Below are 15,751 nucleotides of genomic sequence, written 5' to 3' on the forward strand. Positions count from 1 at the left end.
AATCGCTACATTACAGGCATGAAATTTGCACTGTCACTGTCAGCTGTTTCTCCAAGGTTACACAAACACAAACATCACATTAGTACTGCGTATAGTGAGACATGAGGTCAGGTTACACGCGCCGTTAAATGACACGGCGTTTCGCTACACTGGCTTTGTCAAGGCAAGCCGAATCTAACATCGGGGTATCCTCATATACCCGGATGTCTTGCCCTTGTCCAATCAGGAGATGTCCTAAGTCTGGGTAACCAATCGCGCTAAGTCGCGTCATGCTGGCACCGCCCATGTGATCTTGTTAGACTATACTACTCTACTATGGAGACCAATGGTGTCTATTCAGGATTAGGTCATCGAGTTTAGAGTTCACTGATCCCAGTAAAACTCAAGTAGCTGCAAACCTATTAGCATATTCTCTAATGGATAGAAACACGTATCATAATTCAGTGACTACATTTCCAATTATCAAACAGTTAAAGAAAGATCTTTATTAAATCGATCTGATTAATTAGGTAACCATTATAACTGATAATACTAGTTAAATGATCTCTGTTTAATGTCCAGTTTAGAGACCAAATAAGACCAAAGTAATGGATAGAAAAGTCATGGATCAGATTCTGATAAGAATAATAAATCAGGTATCTATATAGTAAATAATTTTGAAAGACACATCATATATCCATCTGTAATGGATCTATATGGATTTCACTGCACAACTATATAAATAGTAATAGACATTACAATCAATGATGTTTATCTTAAATTAATGAATCCACATATCAGTAATTATATTATTTAATTGATATTCCATATTCATTATACATATAAAACAACTTCAATAGTGAAATGATAAAATGTGAATTTAATAATGTGATGTGATGTGAAAAATGTGAGACTAAAAAGAAAAATAAAAAAGAAATAATGAATTAAAAAAAAAATTTACATTTTTTTTATTGTATAAATAGCTTGAATTGATTTATTCTGAAAGCTGTAATGGCCCCTATAAATAATATTTGTGATATACAGTGACATAACTCTAATTGAGATGATTATACATATGTGTATAATATGTGTTAATCAAAATTAATAAAAATACCACAAGACCAAATAAAAATATAAAAAAATATTAATAAAATAATATGCGTGCCAATGTAAATTGTATGACAATAAAAAGGAAGAGAAAAGAAAAGAAAAAAAGAAGAAAAAGAAGAGAAGAAAAAACTTGTGAAGATTTTAAACAAACGTGAAGTGAAAATAAAGTGAAGAAAATTCTTTTATATCACAACAAAAAATGGGTGAAAAATGGTTAGAGTGATGTATATACCTCTTATCAAAAAATTGATAATGGGTGAAAATGACTGTGAAAATTGATATTCCAATATCCAATGATCCGTTTGTAACACATTCAGATGTTTGTGTAGGATTCTTTGAATCTGTTTCCATTCATGACAATAAGTCCCAACATATCTCACACATTCCTGCTCTTTCTTTTTGATCTTCGGTGTCAATAATTGATCTCTGGTATAGTTGGTCGAGTCCACACGGGCTTTCTTGATAGCCCTATTGCTATAACCTCGGGCTCTCAATCTTTCACTTAGTTGTTCTGATCTCTCTTGGAATGTGTGCTCTTCTGAGCAATTGCGCTTCATCCGAAGGAATTCACCCTTAGGTAACCCCTTCAAAACTGGGGGAAAATGAGAGCTTTTGTTATGCAAAATGCTGTTAGTGGAAGTTTTTTTACGAAATAAATCCGATGATATATGTCCATCTCTTTCAATAGTGAGGGAGATGTCTAAAAAATTAATGCTTTTTTGGCTTGCCTCATAAGTTAATTTTAAATTCAGATTGTTAGCATTAAGTTTCATCAAAAATTCTTCAAATTGTCTCACTTCACCCTCCCAGATTATCAGAAGGTCATCGATATATCTGAGCCAAAGAATGATATATTTTGTATATGCATCATTTTCCTTGTTAAATACATACTCCCTCTCCCACCACCCCAGGTAGAGGTTGACATACGTGGGGGCACACGTGGTCCCCATCGCTGTCCCTCTTACCTGGAGGTAGAAGTTGTTATTGCATACGAAATTATTTTTAGTAAGTATGAATTGTAATAATGAAACGAGGAAGTTGTTAAAGTCAGTATTTCAATCCATACTCAAAAAGTACTCGACTGCCTTGATCTCGGTATTGATCAAACATGATGAATTATTGTTAAACAAATATTCACAGGAGATATACACTTTAGGTAATAAATTAAAAACTTTGAAGGAATGGAAACATTTCAAAAAACATATGACAAATATAAGCGGGAAGTTGAAGAGATCGAGAAAGAAGTCATTAGTAGAAAACGGGGTAAATTGCAAAGAGATAAAAATGACTTTGCCTCTAATAGAGTATATAAGTGGAATCATTTGAACAAAAGAGTATCAAATGAGCGTATGAATTATACCACCTCTGATATTGATTCATCTGATAATGAAAACATAATAAAACAAACACCATTCCACAGACAACAAAGGGAATTTTTAGAGGTGACTACCAGAACAATCAGAGACAATATAGGACAACCTCTAAGAGGATCAGGAGAGGAAAGAAGAGGCAAACGAAGTTTAAGGGATTGGAGGGACAAACCCAGGGATTACCGAAAATACAGGAAATAAATGAGTTGGATACCCTGAGAGTTATCAATCTAACAGAAAGAGTACTAACACCTTCACAAATAGGAGTCCTTAATAAAGGACTCTCTTTCTCACCTACGCAATCATTCGATAGATTCGAATATGAGAAAGATATTAACCTCTTCGCAAGAAAACTTCTTTTGAAAAAAATTTTAAAAAACAGAAGGGAAAGGGAGGAAATAACACCTAATCCCAGGGGTCTTTCACAGGAAGACTTAATAGCTGTCTCAATTTTGGGAGAACTGTGAGAAACACAACCATCACTTGAACAATTAGAAACATCAATTTTGGATGATCCTATGAGTATTAGAGCAATCCCTCTGAAAAAAAAAAAAAAAATTTTGTCCCGATTCATCAATCTGTCCCCAAGTTAAGATCTTTGTTGATTTAGTAAGTAAAGAGTTAGATCACTTGGAAAAGAATAAATTGATCATGGAATGTGACCATAATTTAAAAAGAGAAGAGAGACGAGCATTAAGAGAAATGCAAATGTGGGAAGATACAATAATTAAACCATCAGATAAAGGTGGCAATGTGGCCCTGTGGTCTAGAGATCAATATGTAATGGAATTGAATCGTCAATTGGGAGATGATTCTTGCTATAAACGTCTAACCTTCAATCCCACCATAAATTTCCTGGAATTGTATAATAAGATCATTACAAGAGCAAAAAATGAAGGCATCATAACAAAAAAAGATTTTGAATTCTTGAGGGCAGAGCATCCATGGATACCTACTTTGTACCTATTGCCCAAGATCCACAAAAATGAAAACAACCCACCCGGAAGACCAATTGTCTCTGGGATGGGTAGTCTCACTGAGAATGCAAGCAAGTTTGTGGATTCCCATTTAAGGAATTACGTTGTGAGTTTACCATCTTTCATCCGAGATACTTCTGACGTATTGAATAAGATACAAGATATTACCCTTGATGAGGGCACGTGGCTGAGAACTTGTGATGTGGAAAGCCTCTACACAAGTATCAGCCATAATTATGGGATCAAGTCAGTCGAGTACTTTTTGAGTATGGATTGAAATACTGACTTTAACAACTTCCTCGTTTCATTATTACAATTCATACTTACTAAAAATAATTTCGTATGCAATAACAACTTCTACCTCCAGGTAAGAGGGACGGCGATGGGGACCACGTGTGCCCCCACGTATGTCAACCTCTACCTGGGGTGGTGGGAGAGGGAGTATGTATTTAACAAGGAAAATGATGCATATACAAAATATATCATTCTTTGGCTCAGATATATCGATGACCTTCTGATAATCTGGGAGGGTGAAGTGAGACAATTTGAAGAATTTTTGATGAAACTTAATGCTAACAATCTGAATTTAAAATTAACTTATGAGGCAAGCCAAAAAAGCATTAATTTTTTAGACATCTCCCTCACTATTGAAAGAGATGGACATATATCATCGGATTTATTTCGTAAAAAAACTTCCACTAACAGCATTTTGCATAACAAAAGCTCTCATTTTCCCCCAGTTTTGAAGGGGTTACCTAAGGGTGAATTCCTTCGGATGAAGCGCAATTGCTCAGAAGAGCACACATTCCAAGAGAGATCAGAACAACTAAGTGAAAGATTGAGAGCCCGAGGTTATAGCAATAGGGCTATCAAGAAAGCCCGTGTGGACTCGACCAACTATACCAGAGATCAATTATTGACACCGAAGATCAAAAAGAAAGAGCAGGAATGTGTGAGATATGTTGGGACTTATTGTCATGAATGGAAACAGATTCAAAGAATCCTACACAAACATCTGAATGTGTTACAAACGGATCATTGGATATTGGAATATCAATTTTCACAGTCATTTTCACCCATTATCAATTTTTTGATAAGAGGTATATACATCACTCTAACCATTTTTCACCCATTTTTTGTTGTGATATAAAAGAATTTTCTTCACTTTATTTTCACTTCACGTTTGTTTAAAATCTTCACAAGTTTTTTCTTCTCTTCTTTTTCTTCTTTTTTTCTTTTCTTTTCTCTTCCTTTTTATTGTCATACAATTTACATTGGCACGCATATTATTTTATTAATATTTTTTTATATTTTTATTTGGTCTTGTGGTATTTTTATTAATTTTGATTAACACATATTATACACATATGTATAATCATCTCAATTAGAGTTATGTCACTGTATATCACAAATATTATTTATAGGGGCCATTACAGGTTTCAGAATAAATCAATTCAAGCTATTTATACAATAAAAAAAATGTAAATTTTTTTTTTAATTCATTATTTCTTTTTTATTTTTCTTTTTAGTCTCACATTTTTCACATCACATCACATTATTAAATTCACATTTTATCATTTCACTATTGAAGTTGTTTTATATGTATAATGAATATGGAATATCAATTAAATAATATAATTACTGATATGTGGATTCATTAATTTAAGATAAACATCATTGATTGTAATGTCTATTACTATTTATATAGTTGTGCAGTGAAATCCATATAGATCCATTACAGATGGATATATGATGTGTCTTTCAAAATTATTTACTATATAGATACCTGATTTATTATTCTTATCAGAATCTGATCCATGACTTTTCTATCCATTACTTTGGTCTTATTTGGTCTCTAAACTGGACATTAAACAGAGATCATTTAACTAGTATTATCAGTTATAATGGTTACCTAATTAATCAGATCGATTTAATAAAGATCTTTCTTTAACTGTTTGATAATTGGAAATGTAGTCACTGAATTATGATACGTGTTTCTATCCATTAGAGAATATGCTAATAGGTTTGCAGCTACTTGAGTTTTACTGGGATCAGTGAACTCTAAACTCGATGACCTAATCCTGAATAGACACCATTGGTCTCCATAGTAGAGTAGTATAGTCTAACAAGATCACATGGGCGGTGCCAGCATGACGCGACTTAGCGCGATTGGTTACCCAGACTTAGGACATCTCCTGATTGGACAAGGGCAAGACATCCGGGTATATGAGGATACCCCGATGTTAGATTCGGCTTGCCTTGACAAAGCCAGTGTAGCGAAACGCCGTGTCATTTAACGGCGCGTGTAACCTGACCTCATGTCTCACTATACGCAGTACTAATGTGATGTTTGTGTTTGTGTAACCTTGGAGAAACAGCTGACAGTGACAGTGCAAATTTCATGCCTGTAATGTAGCGATTAGCATAGAATTATACTTGGTCAAATGTTGAAAGTGTCCTATCTCCATATTTCCCAGATATACTTGCTGTAACAAGCGTAAATCGCTATAAATGCTATTAAAGTTGATATATGATTCCATAACCGGGAAACTCTGATGTAAGACACATTCCTTGATGTCCTAAGGAATAACAGGGGTTGTTGGGAGAGTTAATTAACAGTGAAACTATATTTGCCATAACTATCTTAATATGTTATGACAATCACCCCCTGAGATTGTACAATGATATGTTGTTTTAAGAACAGACTTAATTCCAATACATCAGAGAAGGACATTTCCTAGTGATCACTACCCCAACGTGATCCTTAATTCTCTTGGTTAATTAACACCCGATGATGATGCAAATATAAAAAAATAGAATTTGTGTCTGCACATTTGCTATTTAAAACAGTAAACACATACACACTTATTGTTTGGCTGTATTAAAATAAAGTTTAATAATAGTGGTATGAACCATACATTTCTGTAGTATCTTATAATCAATAAATATTTTTACGCTATTACTATAACATAGGGAAATTTGTATCCCAAACATATTGGAGCGTAAAAACAGATATATATTATGTATTTTCAGCCAATCTTTATTATGACATAATGGAGGCAGGTGCATGCGCTGCCACTTATTTTAAAATCACATTTTCTATCCTTATTACACATCTCTATATTTTACCAATTTTCGCTGTTGTCTTTCCTATATAATTGGTATTAAACTATAATTTATTAAAAGTTATGTTTTAATTAATAGTGCACCACCCATGACAGTTAATTTTCTTTCTCTTTTTGTGTTTATATGTATAATACAGTTGTCAGTGGTAGCACCCCTCAATAATACTTTTTGATGATATTTTAGGAGGGCCTCTGTAATTTTCTAATTTTGAGTAAGGATATTATCATTCTTGTGCGACTGTTATTGCTTCTATAATGCTAGAATTAGTTTCTGATGTTAGAGCTTTTTTTACAACTGGTGTTTTTCTGCATTACAAAATACAAAATGGTCAGGAAAGTGTCATTGGTGGATGTGATTGTACATTGTTTGCATAAAGAATTGGAACAGGTTTTGCGCCAACTTATATCTAACCTAGGGCAGTTTGAAAATATTGAGAATTTTGGTGGTTCTCTGTGTTATGTGAGTGGCTTTTTTTTTGCACCTTGAAAATCTATCTGTTCTTTCCTCGTAACTCTAGACTTTTTGTTTACGGGAGTGGTTTACCAATTATTCAGACCTGGTAATGAAAATATGTCTGTTTGCATATATCTGTATTCCTGAGCTGTGTTATCCACTCCTAGGAGTGTATTTACCAAAATCTGGATTTATAGAGGTGGAGATTTTGCCCTTATTAACCAATCAGAGTCTACTTATCATTTATCCAGCAACTTCTAGAAGATAATAGCTAGAATCAGATTGGTTGCTATGGGCAACATCTCCACTTCTATAAACCAGCACTTTAGTAAATATACCCCCTAGTATTTGCTGTGCACTTTCACCTTTCAGTGTGTGACCACATTAAGTTTTCCTCCATGTAGTCTGGAATCCCAACTTTGACGGCAAGTCAGTGCCAAGGTCCCAATCTTGCGAATGTAGCTTCTTGGACTATCTTTGACTCCCTGAATGTTGAAACCACAATTATTTTGCATCCCATCACTTGTGATCTAGACCTTGCTGCAACCAAGCTTGCATTGACGTAAATGGCCCAGTATTTGCCAATATAGTACAATGCTCTTTTCAAACATGCATTTTTCCTGATTCATTAAAGGAAACAGTTGTTAGACTTTTTCTAAAATAAAATAATAAAAAGAACATCCTTTAGATCCTGACTGCATGACTAACTACAGAACAGTATAAAATCTTCCTTTCCTAGGAAAGGTTATTGAGAAAGAACTCAACTGGAAACCTGTCTGTCAATCCATGATATTTATGATCCATCTCAGCTAGTATTCAAGAGATGATATAGCTTTGAAACTGCCTTGTATGTGCTTAAAGTTCTTCCTTTAGCAAGAGATAGAGGTAATTTGTTCAATTTGAATCTGTCTGTATCTCGCTGCAGCATTTGATACCATGAGATTCTAATTGAGCTGAAAATTTTATGTGGCCTGGATGGCACAGTCTTTAGCTGGTTCAAATTATTTCTCACAGGTCACTGAGTGTGTCATCGTCACCAGTTCCACTGTCCTGTGGTGTCTTCCAGGGCTCTATCCTATTGCCCATGCTATGTGCAGTATACATGGAACTACTGGGTGAAATAAACAGACATCATGGCCTGGTCTACCACTGGTATGCAGATGGTACTCAACTGTACCTGACCTTTACTCTGGGTACAGAGAACCCAATACCAAACTTAAATGGCTGTCTAGCTGAGCTCCAGGAGTGGATGATTGCCAGTGGCTGTACTGAATACTGATAAAACAGAGGATCTTATGCTAGGAACATACCCACAAAGCACAAGACTGCATATTTGCCTGGTGGGTCAGAGTTGAAAAAGACAAACCATGTGCATAATTTTAAGCCGCCCATACACGGTGCGATGTGCACCTTGCAACGCGACCTGCGATCCGACGGCTGACACGATATGCCAGCACCCCCTCCCCCGCCCGCAAAGCGCTGCATGGGATCATACATCGCATCCCCAGATCAAGTGAACTTGCAGTAAGATCTGGAGGTGCGATGTATGACCCCTCGGGTGCGTGCACTGTCCAATATCATTCCCATACACGGTACGATATAGCAGCGATATCGTACCAATTTGTCGGATTGGCTGCTATATCGGACAGTGTATGGACACCTTTATGGGCCGTACACACGGTCAGATCAGACAATGATCAGATATCGTTGTCTGATCATCCTACATGTGCTGAATAATCGTTATCGAACATCCAGCACATGCACCATTCCCCCAACTACTATAACGACCCTCGATCAACGATCCCTATTGTAACCAGGCGACCATCCGTGCCCGCGCATCCTTTGAAGGAGCAAAAAAAGGACGATTTAAACGATCAAACGATAAACGATATTGTTATCCTTTAAATCTGACCGTGTGTATTCACCATTAGTGTTTTCCTGGATTGTGACTTGACACTTAAGCTGGGTACACACTATGCGATCTGTGTACCCAGCGATGCAACCAGCTACCCCCCCCCGCCGACGGGTCGAAATACCGGGCAGCCGGTACACACTAGACAATCCGGTGCCCGACCCCCTGATATGTTGTCGGCCCCTGCCGCACCCTGCTGCATGGGGTCGTCAGCTGCATCGTTAGGTTGGCCTGCCGATCTGACGATGCGATTGACCGCACGGGAGCGTACACAAGACGACATAGAGCATACACACTAGACAATTTTGAACAATATATTGTTCTGATGTGTCGGAATCGGGCATATCGTTCCAAAAATCTTCTAGTGTGTATGCACCTTTAAACATTATCAAATTTTCATTCTTTCATCTGTGGAATATAGCCAGAATGCTTGAAAACGGGGAGTGGAGATCCGAACGCAGGCGTGCCAAACGGTCAAAACGGGCGTTTTAAGGGTGTGCATAATTAACAAAGCAGCGTCATCGACCACGTCACTTGGTTGTCTTTTAGCCTGAACTGCTCGCATGATTGCGGTAGGAAAATGCTACCACAAGCACTGCGAGCAGTTCATACGCCTTTCGATGTACTCGATTAATCTAATAAATAGCGGAGATGACGTATGATTAGAGCGGCCAGGGGGCGTTTTTTCAAAAATAGCGAGCACATGTTTCGTTTGCTCGTTCAGACATAGAGGCGTCAACAGACCACAAAGAGCGAGCGCTCTATTTAAATATCCGGCCCCTTTTTCTGAACGAGCGAGCGCAAATAGCGTCCGGCTCTGAATCAGGCCCTTGATTCCTTCTAAAGATCTTCCTACACTCAAACATGCTTGGACTTCTGCAATGCACTCTGCCTTGGTCTCCCAGCAAAAGAATTGCCACATTTGCAGATGGCAAAAAATGCAGCAGCAAGTCTGTTAATTTACCAGACCCATTTCTGTAACATACAACATATCATCAGGGGCGTAGAGAGCCACGCCGGGCCCCGGTAAAGATGGGGCGTGGCCTAATCACAGGAGGCATGGCCACGCCCCCTTAAAAAAAACACGCCGGGGAGGGGGCGCTGTGAGCCCCTCAGCCGGGCACAAAGCCAGAGAGGCGCACGATCAGTGTGATCGCTCCCCCCTTCAGGTCTAGGAGATTGCTTGCGAATGCTAAGCAGCAGCCACAGCAATCTCCCACTGCAGCACAGCACACGTTGTGTGCTGGGCTGCTGCAGAGGGGGGGAGGAGGGAGGAAGTGAGGGGGGGCGGCGCCGGACCGGGCCCCCTCCGGGCCCCTCTGGAAGCCCGGGCCCGGGTAAACTGTACCAGCCCCCCCCCCCTCTCAGCACACCTGCATATCATTCTCTTCTCCCTTCACTATCTGCCTGTAAGATGCAAAATCTATACAACATTGGCTTACTGACGCCCATACTCCATTTGGTGGTCAAGCTTTTAACATTGCACACACTGTGTACATGCTGGGTATGACTTGTGTGCGTCGCCCAGTGTGTACTATGGATGGGCCGGTTCGGATTTCTGAAATCCGAACCCCCCCGATCCGAGTCGTATCCAAGTAAGGCTCGACTTTTCCCGCCTGACTCGGATCTGAAATCGAGGCAAAACGTCATCATCACGCCTTCCGGATCTCGCAGGTTTTGGATTCTATAAAAGGTCCCCGCGTCGGCGCCATTTCTCACTCCGGCTGTGGACAGTGAAGAGGGAGGGTGGGAGCTAGGGCTGGCTGGGCTGTGTTGTGCTGCTGTTGTCCATAAGGGCTGTGACCACTCAGTCTATAGGGGCTGACTGGGCTGAGTTGTGCTGCTGTTGTCCATAGGGGCTGGCTGGGCTGTGTTGTGCTGCTGTCATAGACAGGGGCAGGATCTAGACTGATGTATTAGGGGGGGCGAGTTAATGATTAATTCCACCTTCCCCCTCACGGCAACCCCCCCTCCCCCGCGGTAAATCCCATCCCCCCAGCGACCCTCCCTCGCGGCAACCCCCCCTCTCTTTACTTTTACTTACCTCCGGTGCTATGGTGATGTTCTCCCTGTGGGCTTCGATCAGCTGCTCCCCCATTCTGCACTGTGACCCGGTCAGCTGTTTAATGCAGCAGCTGGGTCACAGTGCAGGAGCTGGGAGACCAGCTGACTGGAGGGAGGACATAACCGAAGCCCCGATCTTCGGTGCCTGGACAGAGATAAGTTGCTGATCACAGGGTGTGAGGAGCCGGCTGTGATCGCTTCCTCCCCGGCTCCCGGGTCAGGTGACAGCCTGTCACTGACACATCCCCCTAACTGGGAGACGGGAGCTCCGATCACAGCACAGCCCAGCCATTATCATCTCTCTCCTCTGAACTTGCAGAGGAGAGCGATGATAAAGGTCGGACAAACTGTGCTAGGGGGGCGATCGCTCCAATCGCCCCCCCCCTGGATCCACCACTGGTCATAGGGGCTGGCAGGGCTGTGTTGTGCAGTCAGTTGCAGTCATAGGGGCTGTCCACTCCAAAGTCTATAGGGGCTGGCTGGACTGTGTTGTGCAGTGTCCCATAAAGGCTGTAGTCCTAGAGGGGTGCTGTAGTGTTGTCCAGGGGGTGATCTGTGCATCAGGGGTGCTCCCCCAAACTGCACTCCAAAAAAAAATTAAAAAAAAATTTTGTGTTTGTGAATTGTGTGCGCAGTAGCCGCACGTGCATCAACGCCTGTGTCATAAGTACGGCTGGCTTGACCGATAAAGGGTGCAGTAACCCCCAAAGTGCATTCCAAACAAAATAAAAAAATATTTTCTGTGTTTGTGAATTGTGTGCACTGTGGCTGCACGTGCATCAACAAAGGAGCAGCACCAAGCGTGCGCCTGTGTCCCATAAGTAAAGGGCCGGCTGGCTTGTCCGTTAAAGGGTGCTGTAACCCCCAAAGTGCACTCCAAAAAAATAAAAAAATATGTTTTTTTGTGTTTGTGAATTGTGTGCACAGTAGCCGCACGTGCATAAACAAAGTAGCGTCAAGCGTGCGCCTGTGTCATAAGTAAAGGGCCGGCTGGCTTGACCCTTAGGGGTGCTGTAACCCCCAAAGTGCACTCCAAACAAAATAAAAAATTATTTTCTGTGTTTGTGAATTGTGTGCACTGTGGCCGCACGTGCATCAACAAAGTAGCGCCAAGCGTGCGCCTGTGTCATAAGTAAAGGGCCGGCTGGCTCATCTGTTAAAGGGTGGTGCAACCCCCAAAGTGCACTCCAAACAAAATAAAAAAATATTTTCTGTGTTTGTGAATTGTGTGCACTGTGGCCGCACGTGCATCAACAAAGTAGCGCCAAGCGTGCACCTGTTTCATAAGTAAAGGGCCGATTGGCTCGTCCGTTAAAGGGTGCTGTAACCCCCAAAGTGCACTCCAAAAAATATTTTTTTTTTCTGTGTTTGTGAATTGTGTGCACTGTACGTGCATCCTCAAAGCAGCAGCGCCAAGAGTGCGTCTGTCTGTTAAAAGGTGGTGTAACCCCCAAAGTGCACTCCAACAAAAAGAAAAACATTTTCTTCTGTGTTTGTGAATTGCCTGCACTGTACGTGCATCCTCAAAGCAGCAGCGCCAAGCGTGCGTCTTGTCTGTTAAAGGGTGGTGTAACCCCCAAAGTGCACTCCAACAAAAATAAAACATTTTCTTCTGTGTTTGTGAATTGTCTGCACTGTACGTGCATCCTCAAAGCAGCAGCGCCAAGCGTACGTCTGTCTGTTAAAGGGTGGTGTAACCCTCAAAGTGCGCTCCACAAAAAATAAAAAATTCTTCTTTTTTTTCTGTCTTTGTGAATTGTGTGCACTGTAGCTGCACGTGCATCAACAAAGGAGCAGCGCCTAGTGTGCGCCTGTGTCCCATAAGTAAAGAGTCGGCTGGTTAATTTCTTAAAGGGCGGTGTAACCCACAAAGTGCACTAGTCTCTAACAAAAATAAAAAATTATTTTCTGTGTTTGTGTGCGCCTTAGTCGCACGTATATATCAATATAACATAAATGGAGGACCAAACTTTCTCCGATAAAAATAAAATAGGGAAAGATCAAGAACCACTTCCTTCTAGTGCTGAAGCTGCTGCCATTAGTCATGACATAGACGATAACATGCCATCAACGTCGTCTGCCAAGGCCGATGCCCAAAGTCATAGTAGAGGGCATATACAATCCCAAATGACAAAGTTCAGGAAAATGACCTTAAAAAAACATTTAAATCATCTGAGGAGAAACGTAAATTTGACAATATGCTATTTACGACATGGAGTGGCAAGGAACAGCTAAGGTCTTTCCCTATGTTCATGACTAGTGGTTCAGCTTCACATGACGATGGAAGCCCTCATCCCGCAAAAAAAATCAAACGAGTTAAGCTGGCAAAAGCACAGCGAAGAACTGTGCGTTCTAAGAAGATATCACAAATCCCCAAGGAGAGTCCAAGTGTGGAGGCGGTTGCGATGCCTGACCTTCCCAGCACTTGACAGGAAGAAGTGGCTCTTTCCACCATTTGCACGCCCTCTGCAAGTGCTGAAAGGAGCACCCACAGTCCACTTGCTGATATGCAAATTGAAGATGTCACTGTTGAAGTACAACAGGATGAGGATACTGGTGTAGCTGGCGCTGAGGAGGAAGTTGGCAAGGAGGATTCTGATGGTGATGTGGTTTGTTTAAATCAGGCTCCGTGGGAGACAGTTGTCCGTGGGATGAAAAAGCCCATCACGGTCATGCCTGGGCAGAAGACCAAACATTCCACCTCTTTGGTCTGGCAATATTTCTATCCAAATCTGGACAACAACTGTCTTGCCATATGTACCATATGTAAAGGTGAAATAAGTAGGGGTAGGGACGTTAACCACCTAGGAACATCCTCCCTTATACGTCACCTGCAGCGCGTTCATAAAAGTTACTGTCAAGTTCAGAAACTTTGGCTAAGACTGTAAGCAGTCCAGGGACACCTAAATCCCTTTGTCCTGTTGTATCCAAGCGCCTGCAAACCACACCGTCAACTCCCTCCTCATCAATTTCCTCCTTAGTCAGGATTGGAAGTAGTCCTGCAGGCCATGTCACTGGCATGACTGACTCTCCTATCCGGGATTCCTCCAGAGGATCCTGCATTGCTACGCCTACTGCTGCCGCTGCTGCTGTTGCTGCTGGGAGTCGTTCATCATCCCAGAGATGAAGTAGGAACACCACTACTTTTACTAAACAATTGACCCTCCAACAGTCCTTAGCGAGGAGGATGAAGTACGACAGCAGTCATCCTGAAGTAAAACGTATAACTGAGGCCTTGACTGCTATGTTGGTGTTAGACGTGCGTCCGGTATCCGACATTAGTGCAGTGGGATTTAGACAATTGATGGAGGTAGTGTGTCCCCGGTTCCAAATCCCGTCTAGATTCCACTTCACTAGGCGGTCGATACTGAGTCTGTACAGAAACGTCTGAAAAAATGTCCTCAGTGTCCTGAAAAATGCGGTTGTACCCAATATCCACTTAACTACGGACATGTGGACAAGTGGAACAGGGCAGACTAAGGACTATATGACTGTGACAGCCCACTGGGTAGATGTATCACCTTATGCAGCAACAACAGCAGCATCACCAGTAGCAGCATCTCAGAAACGCCAGCTCGTTCCAAGGCAGGCTACGCTGTGTATCACCAGTTTAAGTAAGAGGCACACCGCCAACAACCTCTTAGAGAAACTGAGGGAAATCATCGCCCAGTAGCCTACCCTACTTAGACGCTCCTGGGGATTTGTGATATCTGACAATGCCACCAATATTGTGCGGGCATTACTGGGCAAATTCCAGCACGTCCCATGTTTTGCTCACACAATAAACTTGGTGGTGCAGAGTTTTCTGAAAAGCGACAGGGCCGTGCAGGAGATGCGTTGGGTGGCCCGAAAAATTTCTGACCACTTTCGCCATTCAGCGACTGCGTGCTGAAGACTGGAGCACCAGCAAACACTCTTGAACCTGCCCCGCCATCACCTGAAGCAAGAGGATGGAGGAGCAGCAAAAGGCCATTCAAGCCTATATATCCACCTATGACATAGGCAAAGGAGGGGGTATGCACCTGACTCAAGCGCAGTGGAGAATGATTTCTGTGTTGTGCACGGTTCTCCAGCCCTTCGAACTTGCCATATGTGTAGTCAGTTCAGACACTACCAGCTTGAGTCAGGTCATTCCCCTCATCAGGCTTTTGCAGAAGCAGCTGGAGAAAGTGAAGGAGGAGCTAAGACGGAGCGATTCCGCTAGGCATGTGGGACTTGTGGATGAAGCCTTTCATTCGCTGTGCCAGGATTCCAGGGTGGTCAATCTGTTGAAATCAGACCACTACATTTTGGCCACCGTGCTCGATCCTAGGTTTAAAGCCTATGTGGTGTCTCTCTTTCCGGCCGAAACAAGCCTGCAGAGGTGCAAAGACCTGCTGGTGAAAACACTGTCAGCTGAAGCGGAACGTGACACGTCAACAGCTCCTTCTTTATTTTCTCCCGCAACTGGGGCTGCCAGGAAAAAACTTAGGTATCCTAAGTAAACCGCTGGCGGTAATGCAGGGCAGGCAGGACCAAGTTTGGACATCTGGTCCGGACTGAAGGACCTGGCAACAATTTCTGACATGTCTACTGTCACTGCATATGATACTGTCACCATTGACAGAATGGTGGAGGATTACATCGGTGACAGCATCCAAGTAGGCATGTCAGACAGTCCGTACCTGTACTGGCAGGAAAAAGAGGCAATTTGTAGGCTCCTGTACAAACTGGCTCTATTTTACCCTCTCCAGTGTGTACTCCGAAAGAGTGTTTGGTGC

This window comes from Taudactylus pleione, unplaced genomic scaffold (assembly GCF_031769625.1).
Source record: "Taudactylus pleione unplaced genomic scaffold, aTauple2 ptg000155l, whole genome shotgun sequence".
In the NCBI taxonomy this organism is placed as follows: Eukaryota; Metazoa; Chordata; class Amphibia; order Anura; family Myobatrachidae; genus Taudactylus; species Taudactylus pleione.